The 9,765-nt window shown below is 37.1% G+C and overlaps 1 long non-coding RNA gene across 1 annotated transcript; it reads left to right on the top strand.

Annotated features, from left to right (window-relative positions):
- Window positions 1-562: 562 nt before the first annotated feature.
- LOC142656277 (uncharacterized) lies at window positions 563-8,710 on the top strand. Its single transcript, XR_012849643.1, has 4 exons — window positions 563-704; window positions 1,254-1,282; window positions 6,314-6,557; window positions 8,625-8,710. It is a non-coding gene; the product is annotated as an uncharacterized LOC142656277 (long non-coding RNA).
- The last annotated feature ends 1,055 nt before the right edge of the window (window positions 8,711-9,765 follow it).

Below are 9,765 nucleotides of genomic sequence, written 5' to 3'. Positions count from 1 at the left end.
TGATATTTAAAAACAACCAAATATATCTGGTATTTTACAGTGCCGCTCCATTGTCATACAGGCAGAATATGTATTGCAGTATATGAAAAATACACATTTATTACACTTACTTAGAGCTTTACTTTGCTTGATTTTCTCATATATAAATGTTTTATTTATATTATTAGATATATTTTTTTTACTTATAGTTACATTTGACATAGGCATAGATAGGGTTTGTTAGGATGAGCACAGGGATCCTAGTTCTATACTGTGAAATACCCACCTCTCTCACCCACGCCCTTGTCTGGCACTTTTTCATTGTACTTTTGTGTATGTTTTGTCACTTTACTTGTTTGTTCCCCTATTAAAAGGTAACTTTTTACATTTAAAAATAAAGGTCAGGTTTTAGTTCATTGATATATTACATCTGAAAACTGTATAACATTTTATTATTATTGCACTATGGCCATGGAATCGTGACAACAACGTTTATCTTTCTTCTAGTAAAATGTCGTCATTTGCAGGGAGTGTTTTGTCTCATGATGTGGAAAGGAGGGGGCTGTTGACTATACAGCAGAAATCTCTGTAAGGCTGCATTTAAAATTATGTACTTTATCCCTGTTCCCTCCCTGTACCCCTTATTTTCCTATAAATGAAACAGTTCTCTTCAAACACTCATACGATCCGGACTATTCTTAGTTAAACTTCTGTTCCAGTTAGAGGTAAGAGTACACAGTGTTTTACTACACGTTTGAATCTTTTATATTATTTTTTATATTTCTATCTATCTCATATCTATCTATCTATCTATCTATCTATCTATCTATCTATCTATCTATCTATCTATCTATCTATCTATCTATCTATCTATCTATCTATCTATCTATCTATCTATCTATCTATCTATCTATCTATCTATCTATCTATCTATCTTACTACTGTTGTAGCTCAGTGCTAGAGATAGGCACTAACTGTCCGACCATGTTCTGCTGTGTTCTGTACTGTGGGTACTCTCAGGGCAGGAGAGAGGTGAAGAGAGTTGGAGAGATGGTCAATTTGTCAATGATTGCTTAAAGTATATTTTCTATACTGGTTGATTCCATAAGGAGGTCAGTGCTGAGGTATAGAGCAGTCTCCTATAGTAGTGCATACAAGCCTGTTGTGGACTTGTCAGTGATATCATCATTTCACCATTTATTGCAGTTATTGATTTCATAAATGATTTGTGTATAATGTTTTCATGTGTTATTAATATTTCTTTCTTGTCAAAGGTTCTCCATCATGCACCATCCACACCATGGTATGTTTTATATCTCTCTCAATTCTCTCTGTAGATATATAAATATATTAATGTTGGTGATGGTGACACATAGGCCCCCGTCCCCCTAATGCTTACTTTTTTTTTTCCTTATATACATATTGCAAATTTTATCTTACCAATGAAGAGCAATTCTTATCATCAAAAGTACTTGCTACTGGCTCCCTACAGACAAGGGCAGAATCTTTTCTATTTTTTAATTCACTTGCTGCTGATGGCAAGGTTAAGTTTTAATTGTCGAATTGGGAATAAAAATTGGGCTATGTGTCACCAGCTTAACATAACTGCATTTTGGAATTTTGTTGCCACCTAAATCCTATTTCAAATTAAATTTTCTATTACCTGCCTTTAAAAATGTAAAATCAATTCTATTTGTCACATAAACATTCCTGCTTCTATAAACCCATTACAGGAACTCTGCCATTACTTACATCTGTCAAGGAAGTAGAATACCTTGTCACATAGTTTACATACTAAGAATTCATATAACATTTCTAGAGACACGCCCGTGTGATTCAATGATAATCAAGTAAAAAATTATTTAAATTTTCTGACATATAGACTACTTATAAAATATATGTAATTATAAATCTACCATATATTGAGTTTGAATAAACTGGACTCTTATGAGTTTCCATCCTTGTAATTTGTTTATAATAAAATGAAGCAAGCAGTGATACTTACTATTATGTTAGGGGTTGTATTGATCCAAATGCTACCAAGACTGGGCATAATTTCGCCTGTGTCTGTCTAAGGGGTGAAATGCAATCCCTCTGGCTTTCCTTCTCTATTATTAGATAGTTCCTCTAGTAGGTAGTGAAATTTTGATAATACCCATGTATCAGGAAATTGCTGTGCGATATCAATGTAATTTCACTAATGGAAAATCTAAAAAAAATCTTGAGCGGATTGAAGTGCTCTAAGAAGCTTGTTGATTCTTCATATTAGAGAGTTCCCAAATGGAAAACAAGTAAAAGCGATCGCACCTTTCTTAACATTGTGCACAAACCTTAATAATATTGACCAAAATGTTTTCATGCATGATTCAAAGAAACTAGCAAGTATACATACAGCGCTGGGACATTAAAACAGTCATTAATGCTCTTTACTAGACCCAATTTGGTACCATGGGTTTTATAAAAAGGGTTTTCCCATTTCATAAAGTGATTGCACATTGCTAAGATATGCCATTGCTTTGTGATTGGTGGGGGTCCATCTGCCTGGTACCCCAGCAATCCTGAGAATGAAGGTGCTGCAAGGTTACTTTAGCGCTGCCTCCCCTTCACTGTTTTTGTTGCACAGCGTTGCTCCCGGCCACTCACTATGCATGGAACTGCAGCACAACTCTATTCAAGTAAATGGGGCTGTGCTGCAGTCCTCTGCTCAGTCGGTGGCTGGGAGAACTCCTTTGCAGGTAAAACTTTGAAGGGGACACATCACTAATACAGCGCCACAGCCCCTTAATTCACAGAATCAGTGCGGGTCCCAGCAGTCGACCCCCACAGATAAAAAAGAGATTGCATACCTTAGCAATATGTAATCACTTTGTGAAATGGGAAAACCTTTTAGGCTCTCCTCCCCTCAAAACATACCCCCCTAACACCTCTTGCACATGACCGAGTTCGTGTTATGAAAAACGGACGGATTTCCCGTCCCGACCGAGGTACACGTGAACAGGACTTCTGCCATCATAGACATATGATGCTAGGAGTCTCTGCCTCCTCATGGAACTGCTGTTTCGTACTGAGCAAAATGATACAGTATGGAACAGCAGTTCCGAAGGGAGTCGGAGACTCCTAGCATCATAAATGTCTATGATGGCCAACACTCGGACCGTTTTTCACGGCCTAATCTCGGTTGTGAGCAAGAGCTGTAAATTAGCCCTTACTATCACAAACACTTAAAGGGGTTGTCCACTTTTTATATTTTTTATGAATTTATTTATAGAATAGAAAATCATACATAATTCTAATATACATGTATTCAAAATTCTGCTCACATACTTTTCATATATATATATGGAATTCGAACACATATTAGTCCATAGTAATGCATCCATAGGATATCTGAATGGACTAAAGATGGCATCAGTCATGTGACCCACAGGGATATAACAGGCGAATAATAGGTTATGAGGAGCAGAAATCATAAAGTATTTCTACCTACAGCAACATCTCATCATCATGTCTGTCAGGGTCTGTGTAGGAGCAGCTCTTCCTGTCTCCTCGTGTTTGTTGTGTGTTGTGTTTTTTTTATATTTAAAGAGGCTCTGTCACCACATTATAAGTGTCCTATCTCATACATAAGGAGATGGGCGCTATAATGTAGGGGACAGCAGTGCTTTTTATTTAAAAAAACCGATCTATTTTCACCATGTTATTAGCGATTTTAGCTTTATGCTAATGAGTTTCTCAATGGACAACTGGGCGTGTTTTACTATTGACCAAGTGGGCGTTGTACAGAGGAGTGTGTGACGCTGACCAATCAGTGACTAATCAGCGTCATACACTTCTCTCCATTAATTTAGTCAGCGCATAGGGATCCTTTTAGATCACTATGTGCTGTCTTATACTAACACATTAACGATACTGAAGTGTTTAGACAGTCAATAGACATTCCACGGGATGTCTATTCACAATCCCGACACTTCGTTAATGTTTCTGTGGTAGTTACAGCAGAGCAAGCGTAATCTCGCGAGATCACGCTGTAAACGACAGGTTACAACGAGATTACGCTTGCTCTGTATCGTTAATGTGTTAGTATAAGACAGCACATACTGATCTAAAAGGATCCCTATGCGCTGACTAAATTAATGGAAGTGTATGATGCTGATTGGTCACTGATTGGTCAGCGTCATACACTCCTCTGTACAACGCCCACTTGGTCAATAGTAAAACACGGCCAGTTGTCCATTGAGAAACTCATTAGCATAAAGCTAAAATCGCTAATAACATGGTGAAAATAGATCGTTTTTTTTTTAAATAAAAAGCACTTCTGTCACCTTATGTAGGAGTTAGGCCACTTATAATGTGGTGACAGAGCCTCTTTAACTTTACTAACAACTTGACAACATCTCCTAGAGACAGGCAGACCTTTTTTAAATCATCAAGAGAAATTAACCCATTCAGGAGTGAGCCATTTTTTTTTTTTTTCATTTTAGTTTTTCACTCCCCACCTTCGAAGAGCCATAACTTTTTTATTTTTCCATTAATAGATTGGTGTGAGGGGTTATTTTTTGCAATTGGAGTTGTAGTTTCTATTGGCACCATTTAAAGTACCATACAATGTACTGGGAAACTGTTTTTTTTTTTATTTGCGGGCTGAAATTGCAAAATACTGTGACACCTCCAATGTTTTTTGGATTTCGTTTTTACGGCTTTCACATTGCTGTAAAAGCAACAATTTAACTTTACTCTGTGGCTCAATACGATTACAGTGATACCAAATTTATATCTTTTTTTTATTTTACTACTTTTACAAAGAAAAAAATATTTGTTTTGTGTCACCACATTCTGAGAGCCATAACATTTTTATTATTTCGACGATTGAGCGGTATGAGGGCTTATTTTTTGTGGGACGAGCTGTTGTTTTTATTGGTACCATTTTTTGGTACATACAACTTTTTGATCACTTTTTATAAAATTTCTCATTTCTAAGTTGACCAAGAAACAGAGATTCTGGCATTTTTTATTTTTTCATTTTTACGGCGTTCACCGTGTGAATTAAATAATGGTACATTGTAATACTTCAAACTTTTACGGACGCAGTAATACCAATTTTGTTAACTTTTTTTATTTTTTACATTACTTTATAGGAAAAATGTTAAAAGTTTTTTTTTACATTTAGTATATCTATCTATCTATCTATCTATCTATCTATCTATCTATCTATCTATCTATCTATCTATCTATCTATCTATCTATCTATCTATCTATCTATCTATCTATCTATCTATGTATATATATATATATATATATATATATATATATATATATATCTATTGCTGTTCCTGGCTGTTAGACCCAGGTGTCAGCTGTAAAACAAAGCTAACACCCGCAGCGTATGGAGAAAGCTCAGCGTGTGAGCGCACTCTATACATCACCCCCTGCTCCAGGACGTAATGGCACGTGGGGATGCGTGGAGTGGTTATATACACATACAGTAAATAAGTAGTTAATTATTATTCCATTATTAGTATTATTCCCTTAGCCCATGGTTGTGTACTTTATATTGCCCCAACATGTGTATGTCATGTATTGCAAACTAAATGTTAGGTGTCACATGATGTGTGTGTGTGTGGGATGAGGGTGGTCACATAACTGATGCCATGTTTAGTTATATTCAGTTAGCCTGTGGATACATTACACAGGACTAATCTGCGGGCTATACCATTCTACTGTGACAGGGATCTCATGCACTATAAGAAATGTATGTGAGCAAAATTTCCAATACATGTATATTAGAAAACTGTATAATTTCCTATTCTAAAAATAAATATAATATTTAATAAAAACTGGACCACCCCTTCAATAGGGGGAATGGTGAGCAGTTAGCGGTCTCATTCTGATTTACTCTCAGACAGATATACTGGTAGGACCTGCTTGAGATCCTGTTCCGCTGTGGGCAACAGCACGTGCTTTTTACCCCAGCAACTGTCTTTTTCTACCTTTACAGGTTACATTTATTTGCCGTCATGTTGGGGCACTACAGCTGTAGGGGCTTAAACTAGGTGCTCGAATGTTCTTTCCCTCCCCCCACTATCCCAGGGAGACATGTTCCAGTTTAACAAGGGAAGAAAAATCGGAACGTCCTGATTAATCCACCCATTTTAATTTGATGCCTATAATGTTTTATACAATGCTTTCCCCTCGGTGGAATTAATTCCATTTTAAATGTGTTACTTTTCCAATACTTACTTTCTCTAAAGAAAAAAGTACAGGTTCTCCTCAGTGATAAATTATGTACGGCACTATATCTTAATGTTGAAATATAACTGACAATATTTTATTTCAGGGCCACCTCCCTGTGCTCCCCCATGTCACCCACACCCAGATCCCCACCACCACCCCAGTCATTGTCCACCCCATCATGGGGGTCATTCACATCCGCCTCCTGGACCACATCATGTACCTCATCATGACCCCCACCATCCTCAAGGCCACCATGGACCGCATGGCCACCATGGACCGCATGGCCACCATGAACCACAAGGCCACCATGGACATCATGGGAAACATTAGCAGGATGTTATTATATGGTAAGACTGCTCTAGTGATATCTAATTTATAGCACACAATAATGAATCAGTTGGTTAGTTAGTTTTAAAGTAAGATAGCAAAGTCATCTTTCTTCTAATAAAGGCCTGTTCACAGACACGTTGCCCTTCCTTTGAGGGATTCCGTTGGAGGTTTCCGTCGGGTTAACCCCTCAACGAAAAGGCAACCGGAAACCTCAGCTTTCGTTTCTCTCACCGTTGAACTCAATGCTGACAGAAACCTAGCTAATGGTTTCCGTCTGTCAATGTTGTGACAGGGTTCCGTTGTTTCGGATGGAATCAATAGCGCAGTCGACTGCACTATTGATTCTGTCAAAACAACGGAACCCTGTCACAACAGTGACAGACGGAAACCATTAGCTAGGTCTCCGTCACCATTGACTTCAATGGTGATGGAAACGGAAGCTGAGGTTTCCGTTTGCCTTTCCACTGAGGGGTTAACCCGACGGAAACTTCAGACGGAACCCCTCAGCGGAAACGAACGCTGATGTGAACAGGCCCTTACATTAAATAAAACCTGCATTCTTATTACACTTATATAATTAATTTTTAATAATAATAATAATAATAATAATAAAATGATATTTATTTGTTTGATTAATAGCTGTGATGTTGAATGGCTGGCTAAACGTGAATAAAATATTCCTTGTGAACTTTTTGGGAGAGTGCCACTAGTGCAAAGAGAAACACTGGTGTGGCCCATAATGACTTCTCGAACATCAAACAGGACCCGATGAAGAAAATAATCTTAGATATGTCTACATTGACTGTTTAATAATGACAAGTAAGGGGGTTTTCAGCAGAAATAGGGAAGATTCACTGGCACATTGGACCAAGGTCTCCCGGTCGTAACAGGGGAGACATTTGTATTGAGAAGTTTTGTGATGCTTTTTATTTCTATTTAGTCCATAGCTACTAGAGGTTGTGAAGGTTTTAAGACCACAAGCCTTTACACGGTCAAATATATCTCTTAGGACAATGTCTTTCAGTCCTCTAAAACAATAACCTAGTGAAGACCTTAAAGAGTTGGGGACAATTACCCAATAGATCTTTGGGGATACCAAAAAGCAATCGAAGAAGCAATTTAATTTTAAATATAGAAAAGAAGAAAACATGGAACAAATGAATGTAAAATGATGAATCAATATTCATGATTATGACCACACACAAATCTCATTACGTATAAACCGTATTTCAATGTTTCTACAGATTTGTCAAGTTGCCTTACGATCTATGGAGCTGCCTATACGATTGTATGAATCATCAGCACATCACCTAGTATTAATTTGATTGTAATTAATTCTAATGAATTCTTTGCATTCTTGGAAAGTAATTACATATGTAAATATTTAGCTTTAGACACCCTCCAGTAAAAACAGATTATGATTTAGAGTTTGTAACATTGTTTATACAATGTTTGTGATTGCCATAGTCTCCGGAAGAAAAATAATTCACTTTATTACAGAAATTCTGTATGGTTCGTTGTAGCGGAGGTTGTTTTTATGCTTCAGTCTGAGCGGGTTTACATCTGTATGGACTTTGCATGTTTTCCATGTAGTTTTAAGTACTCCAGTTTCCTCCTACACTCTAGCTCTCAAAGCAAAATATACCTAGTATACAAAGTACTTGATCTGTAAGCTAATGTTATAAGTATTTCACACATTTGTGAGTTGTAAAGTTGCAACAAACTTTCAGCCACAAAAAGAATATGTAAAACTTGTAGCCAATCACTATAGAAATATGGCGAATATGTGTGCACATCAATCCCAAAAACTACTTTCGACCTTGCTAGCAAAACTGGGGTGCATATATTAAAACTGCTGCTATCATGGCATGTGTGAATAGCTTTAGGCCAGGATGACACAGGAGTGGCTACGAAAGAATGGAGATGAATCCGTTTTTATTATACCATTCATTCCTTTCGGATGCACCTCTGGCTTTGGCTCCAAAAACTGCTACAAAAACTAAATCAAAACGGTGTGTGTAATCCTGGCCAAAGCAAAATAAGATTGTTACACATCAATTATTTGTTTTTTTTTTTGTTTATAGGTCTGTCCCTTGGAGTAGCAGCTTAATATTTATGGAACGCTGAACAGGACCATTAAGATTACTTCAGTCCAGTTTATACCAATCTGACTCCTAAAATGATTTCCATTTGCCTTTTGTCTTTGTAGACAGTAATAAAAGTTAAACTTATGTTACTAAAAGACTCTAGTTTTTTTTTCACTGAACCAGTTATATATTGTCACATAATCTGTCCAAATTGATATCACTTTTTCTATATTTATCTACCCGTCTGAATTCAGAAGGCGCAAACATAATTATAGAAATTAGGCTCTTTATCAGGATCATTGCTTGTGCGGTGCATACACATAAGATAGCGGTCTAGAACACATAGGGGCTATCCCCCATATAATATACTGTAGACATGCACATTCAGCTCAGCCAATCATGCATGTTTCTTTTATTAGAGAGAGGATAAACTGTTGCCAGATATCTCTGATGCCGTGTCAAACTGGGGTTTGTTGACCCACTAGAGGAAATCAATCCCCCCAATTTGTTACAGAACATGTGCATGGCCAGTTTTAATTGCATTATAAAATGAATCATTGCACACGCACGACATATCATAAATAAGGTCTAATAAGTTACAACCCTTATACAAGGGCCAATAATCTGGCAAACGTTAGTTAGCAGCACATCTCCTTGTGTAAACATGGAGATGTGCTGCCGACATAATGGGAATGTATGGGGACGAATGAACATAGTAACAATCATTTGTCCCCATACATTACCAATTATACCTCCTTCTCGTCTCGTTGATTTTCATGGCACATATCCCCAACCTTAAATAGAATTCTGGACCTAGTTATTAAATTAAACTATAGGTACACTATCCTGCCCGAGACCACCACTAATCCCTGCACCATCCTAAACCATATAATAGTATAATTGCAATACATTGGTAAGTGTTAACCACTAGAGCACCATAGACCACCAGGGATATTAGATATTAACCCATAACCACCATGTAAAATGTATGTCAATATTAACCCCTTCTTTACCTTAGACTTCCTAAGATATTAGATATTAACTGATAAACCACTCGAGACCACTAGGAGTATAACAGGAATACTATCACTAACCCCAAAACCACCCCATGTAAGTGTATGATGTAAGTTATGTAGAA

Source organism: Rhinoderma darwinii, chromosome 6 (assembly GCF_050947455.1).
Source record: "Rhinoderma darwinii isolate aRhiDar2 chromosome 6, aRhiDar2.hap1, whole genome shotgun sequence".
NCBI lineage: Eukaryota > Metazoa > Chordata > Amphibia > Anura > Rhinodermatidae > Rhinoderma > Rhinoderma darwinii.
Note: the sequence above shows the minus strand (reverse complement) of the source record. Positions and strands in the feature narration are given on the sequence as shown.